Raw genomic sequence first — 17,711 nt, forward strand, 5'->3', positions numbered from 1 at the left:
ACTGAGCAAGGAGTAGGTCTTGTCTATTACATATTGGGTTTCTGGAACGGTATCTGAGCTAATTTGAAACCCTTGTTTTATGCATCACCGCACCTCACCTTTCCCGTTAAGCAGCCATAGTGTGTTTTCTAAACGTGTGACTCTGTTCTGTTTTGTAATTCAGTTCAAGGGTAGCGGTTTTTACATTCCCTCTATGAGTGATATCTTATGATAAGTGTCTTTTTCTGTGTGACTTATTTCACTTAGAATCGTCATACCTAAATCCACTCATCATGCTGCTACTAGCCTTATGACATTGATTTCATGGCTGAGTGATATTCCATTGTACATAAGGACCGCAACTTCTTTATCCATTCTTCTCTTTCCTGGGATATTTAAGGTGTAGCGAAGTGGAGGTTCTTGTCAACAGAGTAGCCCAAAACTTTGGGGTGCCTGTGTCATGCTGATTTTTAGTTTTCCCAATTTATACGCCCATGAGTGGAAGTGCGCTATGCTCTCTAAGCTGAGTTTTTTAGATGTTTCAGGACACACTGTACACTTCTCCAGAGTGGCTGTTGGCAATTTACATCCCGCCCATCAGCGTAGCAAGGCTCCCATTTCTCCATGGCCTGTCCTGCAATTCTGGTTTTGACACTTTATTCAGCATGGCCCTTTTGACCGATGGGAAGCGAGACTTCTTTGTAGCGCTGATTTGCCTTTCCAGGTTGCTTGGTTGGCCAAAAAGGGCGTATGCGTTTTTTCCTGAATATATTCAGGAAAAAACGCATACGCCCTTTTTGGCCAAGGGCATCATTGTCGAGGTTTTGCCGCTTTTCCTGTGCTTTAAAGGCGATTCGAATCTACCTCCTGAAATCTGTTTCCTGCAATTCTGCCTTGCTTTCAAATCCTCTTCGTTGCCTTCCCTCAATATATTTGTGGACGAGAGTTATCATTTCTAAGTCTGCAGGTTTGTGAATTGCAGTGCCCCTGAGCTCCATTCTTCAACTCGCTTTCTTGGGAGCTGGCCGCAAAAGCGCAGGATTGCTTCAGGCCGTATTCTGGTTCCTGGCGGCAGGCTGAGCCTGTGGTTAATTCTTCTTCCTGATGGGAAAATAGAATGACCTGTGCCTGCCCCAACACCTAGAGCTAGTCTCTCATTGGTTCCCCCTCTTCCCGTTCATCCTCAGGACAATTTGCAACCTGTACGGAACAGGAGGATAAAGGTGCTGATTCTCCAAGGAGGGAGATTGCTAGTAAAGCGGCTGGAATGGCGAACCGGAGCACAAGGAGATGAGAAATGAGGTGCGTTTTAGAAACCTTTCCCGATCACACGGTGTACCATCTTCGGGGTTTCTCATGCATGTTTTCAATGTAGGAAGATGCCCTTGAACCTGGAGATTTGGGACCCATGGGATGGGTACCACGCCGTATTACTTTAAAGGGTCTGAGTTTGCTCACCCAACCTCACCAAACCTCTCAGCCCCAAGAGTGTCCACCCTTATGTCTCAATCAGCTGTGGGTCTAGATATGGTCAATCCAGGTGGCATCACAGCCCCTGAACGAATTTTGTAAGAATTTCTCTCTCTTTCACTGTCTTTGTTTCACGGGTTTTGAAAAGTAATTGATTTTTATAATGGGGTTTGGCTGCTTTTCACTGCTGTGTTTATGCCGCTTTACACCCACTTGACTCACTTACAGAGAGATATCAATACATAGGTTTGAAGATACTTACTAGTCAGATATATTCTTGGGCGGTGAATAGGGGGTGTTGAGTCCAGTTCACTGAGCAAGGAGTAGGTCTTGTCTATTACATATTGGGTTTATGGAACGGTATCTGAGCTAATTTGAAACCCTTGTTTTATGCATCACCCCACCTCACCTTTCCCGTTAAGCAGCCATAGTGTGTTTTCTAAACGTGTGACTCTGTTCTGTTTTGTAATTCAGTTCAAGGGTAGCGGTTTTGATATTCCCTCTATAAGTGATATCTCATGATAAGTGTCTTTTTCTGTGTGACTTATTTCACTTAGAATCGTCGTACCTAAATCCACTCATCATGCTGCTACTAGCCTTATGACGTTGATTTCATGGCTGAGTGATATTCCATTGTACATAAGGACCACAACTTCTTTATCCATTCTTCTCTTTCCTGGGATATTTAAGGTGTAACGAAGTGGAGGTTCTTGTCAACAGAGCAGCCCAAAACTTTGGGGTGCCTGTGTCTTGCTGATTTTTAGTTTTCCCAATTTATACGCCCATGAGAGGAAGTGCCCTATGGTCTCTAAGCTGAGTTTTTTAGATGTTTCAGGACACACCGTACACTTCTCCAGTGTGGCTGTTGGCAATTTACATCCCGCCCATCAGCGTAGCAAGGCTCCCATTTCTCCAAGGCCTGTCCAGCATTTCTGGTTTTGACACTTTATTCATCATGGCCCTTTTGACCGATGGGAAGCGAGACTTCTTTGTAGCGCTGATTTGCCTTTCCAGGTTGCTTGGTTGGCCAAAAAGGGCGTATGCGTTTTTTCCTGAATATATTCAGGAAAAAACGCATACGCCCTTTTTGGCCAAGGGCATCATTGTCGAGGTTTTGCCGCTTTTCCTGTGCTTTAAAGGCGATTCGAATCTACCTCCTGAAATCTGTTTCCTGCAATTCTGCCTTGCTTTCAAATCCTCTTCGTTGCCTTCCCTCAATATATTTGTGGACGAGAGTTATCATTTCTAAGTCTGCAGGTTTGTGAATTGCAGTGCCCCTGAGCTCCATTCTTCAACTCGCTTTCTTGGGAGCTGGCCGCAAAAGCGCAGGATTGCTTCAGGCCGTATTCTGGTTCCTGGCGGCAGGCTGAGCCTGTGGTTAATTCTTCTTCCTGATGGGAAAATAGAATGACCTGTGCCTGCCCCAACACCTAGAGCTAGTCTCTCATTGGTTCCCCCTCTTCCCGTTCATCCTCAGGACAATTAGCAACCTGTACGGAACAGGAGGATAAAGGTGCTGATTCTCCAAGGAGGGAGATTGCTAGTAAAGCGGCTGGAATGGCGAACCGGAGCCCAAGGAGATGAGAAATGAGGTGCGTTTTAGAAACCTTTCCCGATCACACGGTGTACCATCTTCGGGGTTTCTCATGCATGTTTTCAATGTAGGACGATGCCCTTGAACCTGGAGATTTGGGACCCATGGGATGGGTACCACGCCGTATTACTTTAAAGGGTCTGCGTTTTCTCACCCAACCTCACCAAACCTCTCAGCCCCAAGAGTGTCCACCCTTATGTCTCAATCAGCTGTGGGTCTAGATATGGTCAATCCAGGTGGCATCACAGCCCCTGAACGAATTTTGTAAGAATTTCTCTCTCTTTCACTGTCTTTGTTTCACGGGTTTTGAAACGTAATTGATTTTTATAATGGGGTTTAGCTGCTTTTCACTGCTGTGTTTATGCCGCTTTACACCCATTTGACTCACTTACAGAGAGATATCAATACATAGGTTTTAAGATTCTTACTAGTCAGATATATTCTTGGGCGGTGAATAGGGGGTGTTGAGTCCAGTTCACTGAGCAAGGAGTAGGTCTTGTCTATTACATATTGGGTTTCTGGAACGGTATCTGAGCTAATTTGAAACCCGTGTTTTATGCATCACCCCACCTCACCTTTCCCGTTAAGCAGCCATAGTGTGTTTTCTAAACGTGTGACTCTGTTCTGTTTTGTAATTCAGTTCAAGGGTAGCGGTTTTTACATTCCCTCTATAAGTTATATCTTATGATAAGTGTCTTTTTCTGTGTGACTTATTTCACTTAGAATCGTCATACCTAAATCCACTCATCATGCTGCTACTAGCCTTATGACATTGATTTCATGGCTGAGTGATATTCCATTGTACATAAGGACCGCAACTTCTTTATCCATTCTTCTCTTTCCTGGGATATTTAAGGTGTAGCGAAGTGGAGGTTCTTGTCAACAGAGTAGCCCAAAACTTTGAGGTGCCTGTGTCATGCTGATTTTTAGTTTTCCCACTTTATACTCCCATGAGTGGAATTGCGCTATGCTCTCTAAGCTGAGTTTTTTAGATGTTTCAGGACACACCGTACACTTCTCCAGAGTGGCTGTTAGCAATTTACATCCCGCCCATCAGCGTAGCAAGGCTCCCTTTTCTCCATGGCCTGTCCTGCATTTCTGGTTTTGACACTTTATTCAGCATGGCCCTTTTGACCGATGGGAAGCGAGACTTCTTTGTAGCGCTGATTTGCCTTTTCAGGTTGCTTGGTTGGCCAAAAAGGGCGTATGCGTTTTTTCCTGAATATATTCAGGAAAAAACGCATACGCCCTTTTTGATCAAGGGCATCATTGTCGAGGTTTTGCCGCTTTTCCTGTGCTTTAAAGGCGATTCGAATCTACCTCCTGAAATCTGTTTCCTGCAATTCTGCCTTGCTTTTAAATCCTCTTCGTTGCCTTCCCTCAATATATTTGTGGACGAGAGTTATCATTTCTAAGTTTGCAGGTTTGTGAATTGTAGTGCCCCTGAGCTCCATTCTTCAACTCGCTTTCTTGGGAGCTGGCCGCAAAAGCGCAGGATTGCTTCAGGCCGTCTTCTGGTTCCTGGTGGCAGGCTGAGCCTGTGGTTAATTCTTCTTCCTGATGGGAAAATAGAGTGACCTGTGCCTGTCCCAACACCTAGAGCTAGTCTCTCATTGGTTCCCCCTCTTCCCGTTCATCCTCAGGACAATTAGCAACCTGTACGGAACAGGAGGATAAAGGTGCTGATTCTCCAAGGAGGGAGATTGCTAGTAAAGCGGCTGGAATGGCGAACCGGAGCACAAGGAGATGAGAAATGAGGTGCGTTTTAGAAACCTTTCCCGATCACACGGTGTACCATCTTCGGGGTTTCTCATGCATGTTTTCAATGTAGGAAGATGCCCTTGAACCTGGAGATTTGGGACCCATGGGATGGGTACCACGCCGTATTACTTTAAAGGGTCTGCGTTTGCTCACCCAACCTCACTAAACCTCTCAGCCCCAAGAGTGTCCACCCTTATGTCTCAATCAGCTGTGGGTCTAGATATGGTCAATCCAGGTGGCATCACAGCCCCTGAACGAATTTTGTAAGAATTTCTCTCTCTTTCACTGTCTTTGTTTCACGGGTTTTGAAAAGTAATTGATTTTTATAATGGGGTTTGGCTGCTTTTCACTGCTGTGTTTATGCCGCTTTACACCCACTTGACTCACTTACAGAGAGATATCAATACATAGGTTTGAAGATACTTACTAGTCAGATATATTCTTGGGCGGTGAATATGGGGTGTTGAGTCCAGTTCACTGAGCAAGGAGTAGGTCTTGTCTATTACATATTGGGTTTATGGAACGGTATCTGAGCTAATTTGAAACCCTTGTTTTATGCATCACCCCACCTCACCTTTCCCGTTAAGCAGCCATAGTGTGTTTTCTAAACGTGTGACTCTGTTCTGTTTTGTAATTCAGTTCAAGGGTAGCGGTTTTGACATTCCCTCTATAAGTGATATCTCATGATAAGTGTCTTTTTCTGTGTGACTTATTTCACTTAGAATGGTCGTACCTAAATCCACTCATCATGCTGCTACTAGCCTTATGACGTTGATTTCATGGCTGAGTGATATTCCATTGTACATAAGGACCACAACTTCTTTATCCATTCTTCTCTTTCCTGGGATATTTAAGGTGTAACGAAGTGGAGGTTCTTGTCAACAGAGCAGCCCAAAACTTTGGGGTGCCTGTGTCTTGCTGATTTTTAGTTTTCCCAATTTATACGCCCATGAGAGGAAGTGCCCTATGGTCTCTAAGCTGAGTTTTTTAGATGTTTCAGGACACACCGTACACTTCTCCAGTGTGGCTGTTGGCAATTTACATCCCGCCCATCAGCGTAGCAAGGCTCCCATTTCTCCAAGGCCTGTCCAGCATTTCTGGTTTTGACACTTTATTCAGCATGGCCCTTTTGACCGATGGGAAGCGAGACTTCTTTGTAGCGCTGATTTGCCTTTCCAGGTTGCTTGGTTGGCCAAAAAGGGCGTATGCGTTTTTTCCTGAATATATTCAGGAAAAAACGCATACGCCCTTTTTGGCCAAGGGCATCATTGTCGAGGTTTTGCCGCTTTTCCTGTGCTTTAAAGGCGATTCGAATCTACCTCCTGAAATCTGTTTCCTGCAATTCTGCCTTGCTTTCAAATCCTCTTCGTTGCCTTCCCTCAATATATTTGTGGACGAGAGTTATCATTTCTAAGTCTGCAGGTTTGTGAATTGCAGTGCCCCTGAGCTCCATTCTTCAACTCGCTTTCTTGGGAGCTGGCCGCAAAAGCGCAGGATTGCTTCAGGCCGTATTCTGGTTCCTGGCGGCAGGCTGAGCCTGTGGTTAATTCTTCTTCCTGATGGGAAAATAGAATGACCTGTGCCTGCCCCAACACCTAGAGCTAGTCTCTCATTGGTTCCCCCTCTTCCCGTTCATCCTCAGGACAATTAGCAACCTGTACGGAACAGGAGGATAAAGGTGCTGATTCTCCAAGGAGGGAGATTGCCAGTAAAGCGGCTGGAATGGCGAACCGGAGCACAAGGAGATGAGAAATGAGGTGCGTTTTAGAAACCTTTCCCGATCACACGGTGTACCATCTTCGGGGTTTCTCATGCATGTTTTCAATGTAGGAAGATGCCCTTGAACCTGGAGATTTGGGACCCATGGGATGGGTACCACGCCGTATTACTTTAAAGGGTCTGCGTTTGCTCACCCAACCTCACTAAACCTCTCAGCCCCAAGAGTGTCCACCCTTATGTCTCAATCAGCTGTGGGTCTAGATATGGTCAATCCAGGTGGCATCACAGCCCCTGAACGAATTTTGTAAGAATTTCTCTCTCTTTCACTGTCTTTGTTTCACGGGTTTTGAAAAGTAATTGATTTTTATAATGGGGTTTGGCTGCTTTTCACTGCTGTGTTTATGCCGCTTTACACCCACTTGACTCACTTACAGAGAGATATCAATACATAGGTTTGAAGATACTTACTAGTCAGATATATTCTTGGGCGGTGAATAGGGGGTGTTGAGTCCAGTTCACTGAGCAAGGAGTAGGTCTTGTCTATTACATATTGGGTTTATGGAACGGTATCTGAGCTAATTTGAAACCCTTGTTTTATGCATCACCCCACCTCACCTTTCCCGTTAAGCAGCCATAGTGTGTTTTCTAAACGTGTGACTCTGTTCTGTTTTGTAATTCAGTTCAAGGGTAGCGGTTTTGACATTCCCTCTATAAGTGATATCTCATGATAAGTGTCTTTTTCTGTGTGACTTATTTCACTTAGAATGGTCGTACCTAAATCCACTCATCATGCTGCTACTAGCCTTATGACGTTGATTTCATGGCTGAGTGATATTCCATTGTACATAAGGACCACAACTTCTTTATCCATTCTTCTCTTTCCTGGGATATTTAAGGTGTAACGAAGTGGAGGTTCTTGTCAACAGAGCAGCCCAAAACTTTGGGGTGCCTGTGTCTTGCTGATTTTTAGTTTTCCCAATTTATACGCCCATGAGAGGAAGTGCCCTATGGTCTCTAAGCTGAGTTTTTTAGATGTTTCAGGACACACCGTACACTTCTCCAGTGTGGCTGTTGGCAATTTACATCCCGCCCATCAGCGTAGCAAGGCTCCCATTTCTCCAAGGCCTGTCCAGCATTTCTGGTTTTGACACTTTATTCAGCATGGCCCTTTTGACCGATGGGAAGCGAGACTTCTTTGTAGCGCTGATTTGCCTTTCCAGGTTGCTTGGTTGACCAAAAAGGGCGTATGCGTTTTTTCCTGAATATATTCAGGAAAAAACGCATACGCCCTTTTTGGCCAAGGGCATCATTGTCGAGGTTTTGCCGCTTTTCCTGTGCTTTAAAGGCGATTCGAATCTACCTCCTGAAATCTGTTTCCTGCAATTCTGCCTTGCTTTCAAATCCTCTTCGTTGCCTTCCCTCAATATATTTGTGGACGAGAGTTATCATTTCTAAGTCTGCAGGTTTGTGAATTGCAGTGCCCCTGAGCTCCATTCTTCAACTCGCTTTCTTGGGAGCTGGCCGCAAAAGCGCAGGATTGCTTCAGGCCGTATTCTGGTTCCTGGCGGCAGGCTGAGCCTGTGGTTAATTCTTCTTCCTGATGGGAAAATAGAATGACCTGTGCCTGCCCCAACACCTAGAGCTAGTCTCTCATTGGTTCCCCCTCTTCCCGTTCATCCTCAGGACAATTAGCAACCTGTACGGAACAGGAGGATAAAGGTGCTGATTCTCCAAGGAGGGAGATTGCTAGTAAAGCGGCTGGAATGGCGAACCGGAGCACAAGGAGATGAGAAATGAGGTGCGTTTTAGAAACCTTTCCCGATCACACGGTGTACCATCTTCGGGGTTTCTCATGCATGTTTTCAATGTAGGACGATGCCCTTGAACCTGGAGATTTGGGACCCATGGGATGGGTACCACGCCGTATTACTTTAAAGGGTCTGCGTTTTCTCACCCAACCTCACCAAACCTCTCAGCCCCAAGAGTGTCCACCCTTATGTCTCAATCAGCTGTGGGTCTAGATATGGTCAATCCAGGTGGCATCACAGCCCCTGAACGAATTTTGTAAGAATTTCTCTCTCTTTCACTGTCTTTGTTTCACGGGTTTTGAAACGTAATTGATTTTTATAATGGGGTTTAGCTGCTTTTCACTGCTGTGTTTATGCCGCTTTACACCCATTTGACTCACTTACAGAGAGATATCAATACATAGGTTTTAAGATTCTTACTAGTCAGATATATTCTTGGGCGGTGAATAGGGGGTGTTGAGTCCAGTTCACTGAGCAAGGAGTAGGTCTTGTCTATTACATATTGGGTTTCTGAAACGGTATCTGAGCTAATTTGAAACCCGTGTTTTATGCATCACCCCACCTCACCTTTCCCGTTAAGCAGCCATAGTGTGTTTTCTAAACGTGTGACTCTGTTCTGTTTTGTAATTCAGTTCAAGGGTAGCGGTTTTTACATTCCCTCTATAAGTTATATCTTATGATAAGTGTCTTTTTCTGTGTGACTTATTTCACTTAGAATCGTCATACCTAAATCCACTCATCATGCTGCTACTAGCCTTATGACATTGATTTCATGGCTGAGTGATATTCCATTGTACATAAGGACCGCAACTTCTTTATCCATTCTTCTCTTTCCTGGGATATTTAAGGTGTAGCGAAGTGGAGGTTCTTGTCAACAGAGTAGCCCAAAACTTTGAGGTGCCTGTGTCATGCTGATTTTTAGTTTTCCCACTTTATACTCCCATGAGTGGAATTGCGCTATGCTCTCTAAGCTGAGTTTTTTAGATGTTTCAGGACACACCGTACACTTCTCCAGAGTGGCTGTTAGCAATTTACATCCCGCCCATCAGCGTAGCAAGGCTCCCATTTCTCCATGGCCTGTCCTGCATTTCTGGTTTTGACACTTTATTCAGCATGGCCCTTTTGACCGATGGGAAGCGAGACTTCTTTGTAGCGCTGATTTGCCTTTTCAGGTTGCTTGGTTGGCCAAAAAGGGCGTATGCGTTTTTTCCTGAATATATTCAGGAAAAAACGCATACGCCCTTTTTGATCAAGGGCATCATTGTCGAGGTTTTGCCGCTTTTCCTGTGCTTTAAAGGCGATTCGAATCTACCTCCTGAAATCTGTTTCCTGCAATTCTGCCTTGCTTTTAAATCCTCTTCGTTGCCTTCCCTCAATATATTTGTGGACGAGAGTTATCATTTCTAAGTTTGCAGGTTTGTGAATTGTAGTGCCCCTGAGCTCCATTCTTCAACTCGCTTTCTTGGGAGCTGGCCGCAAAAGCGCAGGATTGCTTCAGGCCGTCTTCTGGTTCCTGGTGGCAGGCTGAGCCTGTGGTTAATTCTTCTTCCTGATGGGAAAATAGAGTGACCTGTGCCTGTCCCAACACCTAGAGCTAGTCTCTCATTGGTTCCCCCTCTTCCCGTTCATCCTCAGGACAATTAGCAACCTGTACGGAACAGGAGGATAAAGGTGCTGATTCTCCAAGGAGGGAGATTGCTAGTAAAGCGGCTGGAATGGCGAACCGGAGCACAAGGAGATGAGAAATGAGGTGCGTTTTAGAAACCTTTCCCGATCACACGGTGTACCATCTTCGGGGTTTCTCATGCATGTTTTCAATGTAGGAAGATGCCCTTGAACCTGGAGATTTGGGACCCATGGGATGGGTACCACGCCGTATTACTTTAAAGGGTCTGCGTTTGCTCACCCAACCTCACTAAACCTCTCAGCCCCAAGAGTGTCCACCCTTATGTCTCAATCAGCTGTGGGTCTAGATATGGTCAATCCAGGTGGCATCACAGCCCCTGAACGAATTTTGTAAGAATTTCTCTCTCTTTCACTGTCTTTGTTTCACGGGTTTTGAAAAGTAATTGATTTTTATAATGGGGTTTGGCTGCTTTTCACTGCTGTGTTTATGCCGCTTTACACCCACTTGACTCACTTACAGAGAGATATCAATACATAGGTTTGAAGATACTTACTAGTCAGATATATTCTTGGGCGGTAAATAGGGGGTGTTGAGTCCAGTTCACTGAGCAAGGAGTAGGTCTTGTCTATTACATATTGGGTTTATGGAACGGTATCTGAGCTAATTTGAAACCCTTGTTTTATGCATCACCCCACCTCACCTTTCCCGTTAAGCAGCCATAGTGTGTTTTCTAAACGTGTGACTCTGTTCTGTTTTGTAATTCAGTTCAAGGGTAGCGGTTTTGACATTCCCTCTATAAGTGATATCTCATGATAAGTGTCTTTTTCTGTGTGACTTATTTCACTTAGAATGGTCGTACCTAAATCCACTCATCATGCTGCTACTAGCCTTATGACGTTGATTTCATGGCTGAGTGATATTCCATTGTACATAAGGACCACAACTTCTTTATCCATTCTTCTCTTTCCTGGGATATTTAAGGTGTAACGAAGTGGAGGTTCTTGTCAACAGAGCAGCCCAAAACTTTGGGGTGCCTGTGTCTTGCTGATTTTTAGTTTTCCCAATTTATACGCCCATGAGAGGAAGTGCCCTATGGTCTCTAAGCTGAGTTTTTTAGATGTTTCAGGACACACCGTACACTTCTCCAGTGTGGCTGTTGGCAATTTACATCCCGCCCATCAGCGTAGCAAGGCTCCCATTTCTCCAAGGCCTGTCCAGCATTTCTGGTTTTGACACTTTATTCAGCATGGCCCTTTTGACCGATGGGAAGCGAGACTTCTTTGTAGCGCTGATTTGCCTTTCCAGGTTGCTTGGTTGGCCAAAAAGGGCGTATGCGTTTTTTCCTGAATATATTCAGGAAAAAACGCATACGCCCTTTTTGGCCAAGGGCATCATTGTCGAGGTTTTGCCGCTTTTCCTGTGCTTTAAAGGCGATTCGAATCTACCTCCTGAAATCTGTTTCCTGCAATTCTGCCTTGCTTTCAAATCCTCTTCGTTGCCTTCCCTCAATATATTTGTGGACGAGAGTTATCATTTCTAAGACTGCAGGTTTGTGAATTGCAGTGCCCCTGAGCTCCATTCTTCAACTCGCTTTCTTGGGAGCTGGCCGCAAAAGCGCAGGATTGCTTCAGGCCGTATTCTGGTTCCTGGCGGCAGGCTGAGCCTGTGGTTAATTCTTCTTCCTGATGGGAAAATAGAGTGACCTGTGCCTGCCCCAACACCTAGAGCTAGTCTCTCATTGGTTCCCCCTCTTCCCGTTCATTCTCAGGACAATTTGCAACCTGTACGGAACAGGAGGATAAAGGTGCTGATTCTCCAAGGAGGGAGATTGCTAGTAAAGCGGCTGGAATGGCGAACCGGAGCACAAGGAGATGAGAAATGAGGTGCGTTTTAGAAACCTTTCCCGATCACACGGTGTACCATCTTCGGGGTTTCTCATGCATGTTTTCAATGTAGGAAGATGCCCTTGAACCTGGAGATTTGGGACCCATGGGATGGGTACCACGCCGTATTACTTTAAAGGGTCTGCGTTTTCTCACCCAACCTCACCAAACCTCTCAGCCCCAAGAGTGTCCACCCTTATGTCTCAATCAGCTGTGGGTCTAGATATGGTCAATCCAGGTGGCATCACAGCCCCTGAACGAATTTTGTAAGAATTTCTCTCTCTTTCACTGTCTTTGTTTCACGGGTTTTGAAAAGTAATTGATTTTTATAATGGGGTTTGGCTGCTTTTCACTGCTGTGTTTATGCCGCTTTACACCCACTTGACTCACTTACAGAGAGATATCAATACATAGGTTTGAAGATACTTACTAGTCAGATATATTCTTGGGCGGTGAATAGGGGGTGTTGAGTCCAGTTCACTGAGCAAGGAGTAGGTCTTGTCTATTACATATTGGGTTTATGGAACGGTATCTGAGCTAATTTGAAACCCTTGTTTTATGCATCACCCCACCTCACCTTTCCCGTTAAGCAGCCATAGTGTGTTTTCTAAACGTGTGACTCTGTTCTGTTTTGTAATTCAGTTCAAGGGTAGCGGTTTTTACATTCCCTCTATAAGTTATATCTTATGATAAGTGTCTTTTTCTGTGTGACTTATTTCACTTAGAATCGTCATACCTAAATCCACTCATCATGCTGCTACTAGCCTTATGACATTGATTTCATGGCTGAGTGATATTCCATTGTACATAAGGACCGCAACTTCTTTATCCATTCTTCTCTTTCCTGGGATATTTAAGGTGTAGCGAAGTGGAGGTTCTTGTCAACAGAGTAGCCCAAAACTTTGAGGTGCCTGTGTCATGCTGATTTTTAGTTTTCCCACTTTATACTCCCATGAGTGGAATTGCGCTATGCTCTCTAAGCTGAGTTTTTTAGATGTTTCAGGACACACCGTACACTTCTCCAGAGTGGCTGTTAGCAATTTACATCCCGCCCATCAGCGTAGCAAGGCTCCCATTTCTCCATGGCCTGTCCTGCATTTCTGGTTTTGACACTTTATTCAGCATGGCCCTTTTGACCGATGGGAAGCGAGACTTCTTTGTAGCGCTGATTTGCCTTTTCAGGTTGCTTGGTTGGCCAAAAAGGGCGTATGCGTTTTTTCCTGAATATATTCAGGAAAAAACGCATACGCCCTTTTTGATCAAGGGCATCATTGTCGAGGTTTTGCCGCTTTTCCTGTGCTTTAAAGGCGATTCGAATCTACCTCCTGAAATCTGTTTCCTGCAATTCTGCCTTGCTTTTAAATCCTCTTCGTTGCCTTCCCTCAATATATTTGTGGACGAGAGTTATCATTTCTAAGTTTGCAGGTTTGTGAATTGTAGTGCCCCTGAGCTCCATTCTTCAACTCGCTTTCTTGGGAGCTGGCCGCAAAAGCGCAGGATTGCTTCAGGCCGTCTTCTGGTTCCTGGTGGCAGGCTGAGCCTGTGGTTAATTCTTCTTCCTGATGGGAAAATAGAGTGACCTGTGCCTGTCCCAACACCTAGAGCTAGTCTCTCATTGGTTCCCCCTCTTCCCGTTCATCCTCAGGACAATTAGCAACCTGTACGGAACAGGAGGATAAAGGTGCTGATTCTCCAAGGAGGGAGATTGCTAGTAAAGCGGCTGGAATGGCGAACCGGAGCACAAGGAGATGAGAAATGAGGTGCGTTTTAGAAACCTTTCCCGATCACACGGTGTACCATCTTCGGGGTTTCTCATGCATGTTTTCAATGTAGGAAGATGCCCTTGAACCTGGAGATTTGGGACCCATGGGATGGGTACCACGCCGTATTACTTTAAAGGGTCTGCGTTTGCTCACCCAACCTCACTAAACCTCTCAGCCCCAAGAGTGTCCACCCTTATGTCTCAATCAGCTGTGGGTCTAGATATGGTCAATCCAGGTGGCATCACAGCCCCTGAACGAATTTTGTAAGAATTTCTCTCTCTTTCACTGTCTTTGTTTCACGGGTTTTGAAAAGTAATTGATTTTTATAATGGGGTTTGGCTGCTTTTCACTGCTGTGTTTATGCCGCTTTACACCCACTTGACTCACTTACAGAGAGATATCAATACATAGGTTTGAAGATACTTACTAGTCAGATATATTCTTGGGCGGTGAATATGGGGTGTTGAGTCCAGTTCACTGAGCAAGGAGTAGGTCTTGTCTATTACATATTGGGTTTCTGGAACGGTATCTGAGCTAATTTGAAACCCTTGTTTTATGCATCACCCCACCTCACCTTTCCCGTTAAGCAGCCATAGTGTGTTTTCTAAACGTGTGACTCTGTTCTGTTTTGTAATTCAGTTCAAGGGTAGCGGTTTTGACATTCCCTCTATAAGTGATATCTCATGATAAGTGTCTTTTTCTGTGTGACTTATTTCACTTAGAATGGTCGTACCTAAATCCACTCATCATGCTGCTACTAGCCTTATGACGTTGATTTCATGGCTGAGTGATATTCCATTGTACATAAGGACCACAACTTCTTTATCCATTCTTCTCTTTCCTGGGATATTTAAGGTGTAACGAAGTGGAGGTTCTTGTCAACAGAGCAGCCCAAAACTTTGGGGTGCCTGTGTCTTGCTGATTTTTAGTTTTCCCAATTTATACGCCCATGAGAGGAAGTGCCCTATGGTCTCTAAGCTGAGTTTTTTAGATGTTTCAGGACACACCGTACACTTCTCCAGTGTGGCTGTTGGCAATTTACATCCCGCCCATCAGCGTAGCAAGGCTCCCATTTCTCCAAGGCCTGTCCAGCATTTCTGGTTTTGACACTTTATTCAGCATGGCCCTTTTGACCGATGGGAAGCGAGACTTCTTTGTAGCGCTGATTTGCCTTTCCAGGTTGCTTGGTTGGCCAAAAAGGGCGTATGCGTTTTTTCCTGAATATATTCAGGAAAAAACGCATACGCCCTTTTTGGCCAAGGGCATCATTGTCGAGGTTTTGCCGCTTTTCCTGTGCTTTAAAGGCGATTCGAATCTACCTCCTGAAATCTGTTTCCTGCAATTCTGCCTTGCTTTCAAATCCTCTTCGTTGCCTTCCCTCAATATATTTGTGGACGAGAGTTATCATTTCTAAGTCTGCAGGTTTGTGAATTGCAGTGCCCCTGAGCTCCATTCTTCAACTTGCTTTCTTGGGAGCTGGCCGCAAAAGCGCAGGATTGCTTCAGGCCGTATTCTGGTTCCTGGCGGCAGGCTGAGCCTGTGGTTAATTCTTCTTCCTGATGGGAAAATAGAATGACCTGTGCCTGCCCCAACACCTAGAGCTAGTCTCTCATTGGTTCCCCCTCTTCCCGTTCATCCTCAGGACAATTAGCAACCTGTACGGAACAGGAGGATAAAGGTGCTGATTCTCCAAGGAGGGAGATTGCTAGTAAAGCGGCTGGAATGGCGAACCGGAGCACAAGGAGATGAGAAATGAGGTGCGTTTTAGAAACCTTTCCCGATCACACGGTGTACCATCTTCGGGGTTTCTCATGCATGTTTTCAATGTAGGACGATGCCCTTGAACCTGGAGATTTGGGACCCATGGGATGGGTACCACGCCGTATTACTTTAAAGGGTCTGCGTTTTCTCACCCAACCTCACCAAACCTCTCAGCCCCAAGAGTGTCCACCCTTATGTCTCAATCCGCTGTGGGTCTAGATATGGTCAATCCAGGTGGCATCACAGCCCCTGAACGAATTTTGTAAGAATTTCTCTCTCTTTCACTGTCTTTGTTTCACGGGTTTTGAAACGTAATTGATTTTTATAATGGGGTTTAGCTGCTTTTCACTGCTGTGTTTATGCCGCTTTACACCCATTTGACTCACTTACAGAGAGATATCAATACATAGGTTTTAAGATTCTTACTAGTCAGATATATTCTTGGGCGGTGAATAGGGGGTGTTGAGTCCAGTTCACTGAGCAAGGAGTAGGTCTTGTCTATTACATATTGGGTTTCTGAAACGGTATCTGAGCTAATTTGAAACCCGTGTTTTATGCATCACCCCACCTCACCTTTCCCGTTAAGCAGCCATAGTGTGTTTTCTAAACGTGTGACTCTGTTCTGTTTTGTAATTCAGTTCAAGGGTAGCGGTTTTTACATTCCCTCTATAAGTGATATCTTATGATAAGTGTCTTTTTCTGTGTGACTAATTTCACTTAGAATCGTCATACCTAAATCCACTCATCATGCTGCTACTAGCCTTATGACATTGATTTCATGGCTGAGTGATATTCCATTGTACATACGGACCGCAACTTCTTTATCCATTCTTCTCTTTCCTGGGATATTTAAGGTGTAGCGAAGTGGAGGTTCTTGTCAACAGAGTAGCCCAAAACTTTGAGGTGCCTGTGTCATGCTGATTTTTAGTTTTCCCACTTTATACTCCCATGAGTGGAAGTGCGCTATGCTCTCTAAGCTGAGTTTTTTAGATGTTTCAGGACACACTGTACACTTCTCCAGAGTGGCTGTTGGCAATTTACATCCCGCCCATCAGCGTAGCAAGGCTCCCATTTCTCCATGGCCTGTCCTGCATTTCTGGTTTTGACACTTTATTCAGCATGGCCCTTTTGACCGATGGGAAGCGAGACTTCTTTGTAGCGCTGATTTGCCTTTCCAGGTTGCTTGGTTGGCCAAAAAGGGCGTATGCGTTTTTTCCTGAATATATTCAGGAAAAAACGCATACGCCCTTTTTGGCCAAGGGCATCATTGTCGAGGTTTTGCCGCTTTTCCTGTGCTTTAAAGGCGATTCGAATCTACCTCCTGAAATCTGTTTCCTGCAATTCTGCCTTGCTTTCAAATCCTCTTCGTTGCCTTCCCTCAATATATTTGTGGACGAGAGTTATCATTTCTAAGACTGCAGGTTTGTGAATTGCAGTGCCCCTGAGCTCCATTCTTCAACTCGCTTTCTTGGGAGCTGGCCGCAAAAGCGCAGGATTGCTTCAGGCCGTATTCTGGTTCCTGGCGGCAGGCTGAGCCTGTGGTTAATTCTTCTTCCTGATGGGAAAATAGAATGACCTGTGCCTGCCCCAACACCTAGAGCTAGTCTCTCATTGGTTCCCCCTCTTCCCGTTCATCCTCAGGACAATTTGCAACCTGTACGGAACAGGAGGATAAAGGTGCTGATTCTCCAAGGAGGGAGATTGCTAGTAAAGCGGCTGGAATGGCGAACCGGAGCACAAGGAGATGAGAAATGAGGTGCGTTTTAGAAACCTTTCCCGATCACACGGTGTACCATCTTCGGGGTTTCTCATGCATGTTTTCAATGTAGGACGATGCCCTTGAACCTGGAGATTTGGGACCCATGGGATGGGTACCACGCCGAATTACTTTAAAGGGTCTGCGTTAGCTCAGCCAACCTCACCAAACCTCTCAGCCCCACGAGTGTCCACCCTTATGTCTCAATCAGCTGTGGGTCTAGATATGGTCAATCCAGGTGGCATCACAGCCCCTGAACGAATTTTGTAAGAATTTCTCTCTCTTTCACTGTCTTTGTTTCACGGGTTTTGAAAAGTAATTGATTTTTATAATGGGGTTTAGCTGCTTTTCACTGTTGTGTTTATGCCGCTTTACACCCACTTGACTCACTTACAGAGAGATATCAATACATAGGTTTTAAGATTCTTACTAGTCAGATATATTCTTGGGCGGTGAATAGGGGGTGTTGAGTCCAGTTCACTGAGCAAGGAATAGGTCTTGTCTATTACATATTGGGTTTCTGGAACGGTATCTGAGCTAATTTGAAACCCTTGTTTTATGCATCACCCCACCTCACCTTTCCCGTTAAG

This window comes from Balaenoptera borealis (genome assembly GCF_965194805.1).
Source record: "Balaenoptera borealis genome assembly, chromosome: 9".
Taxonomy (NCBI): domain Eukaryota; kingdom Metazoa; phylum Chordata; class Mammalia; order Artiodactyla; family Balaenopteridae; genus Balaenoptera; species Balaenoptera borealis.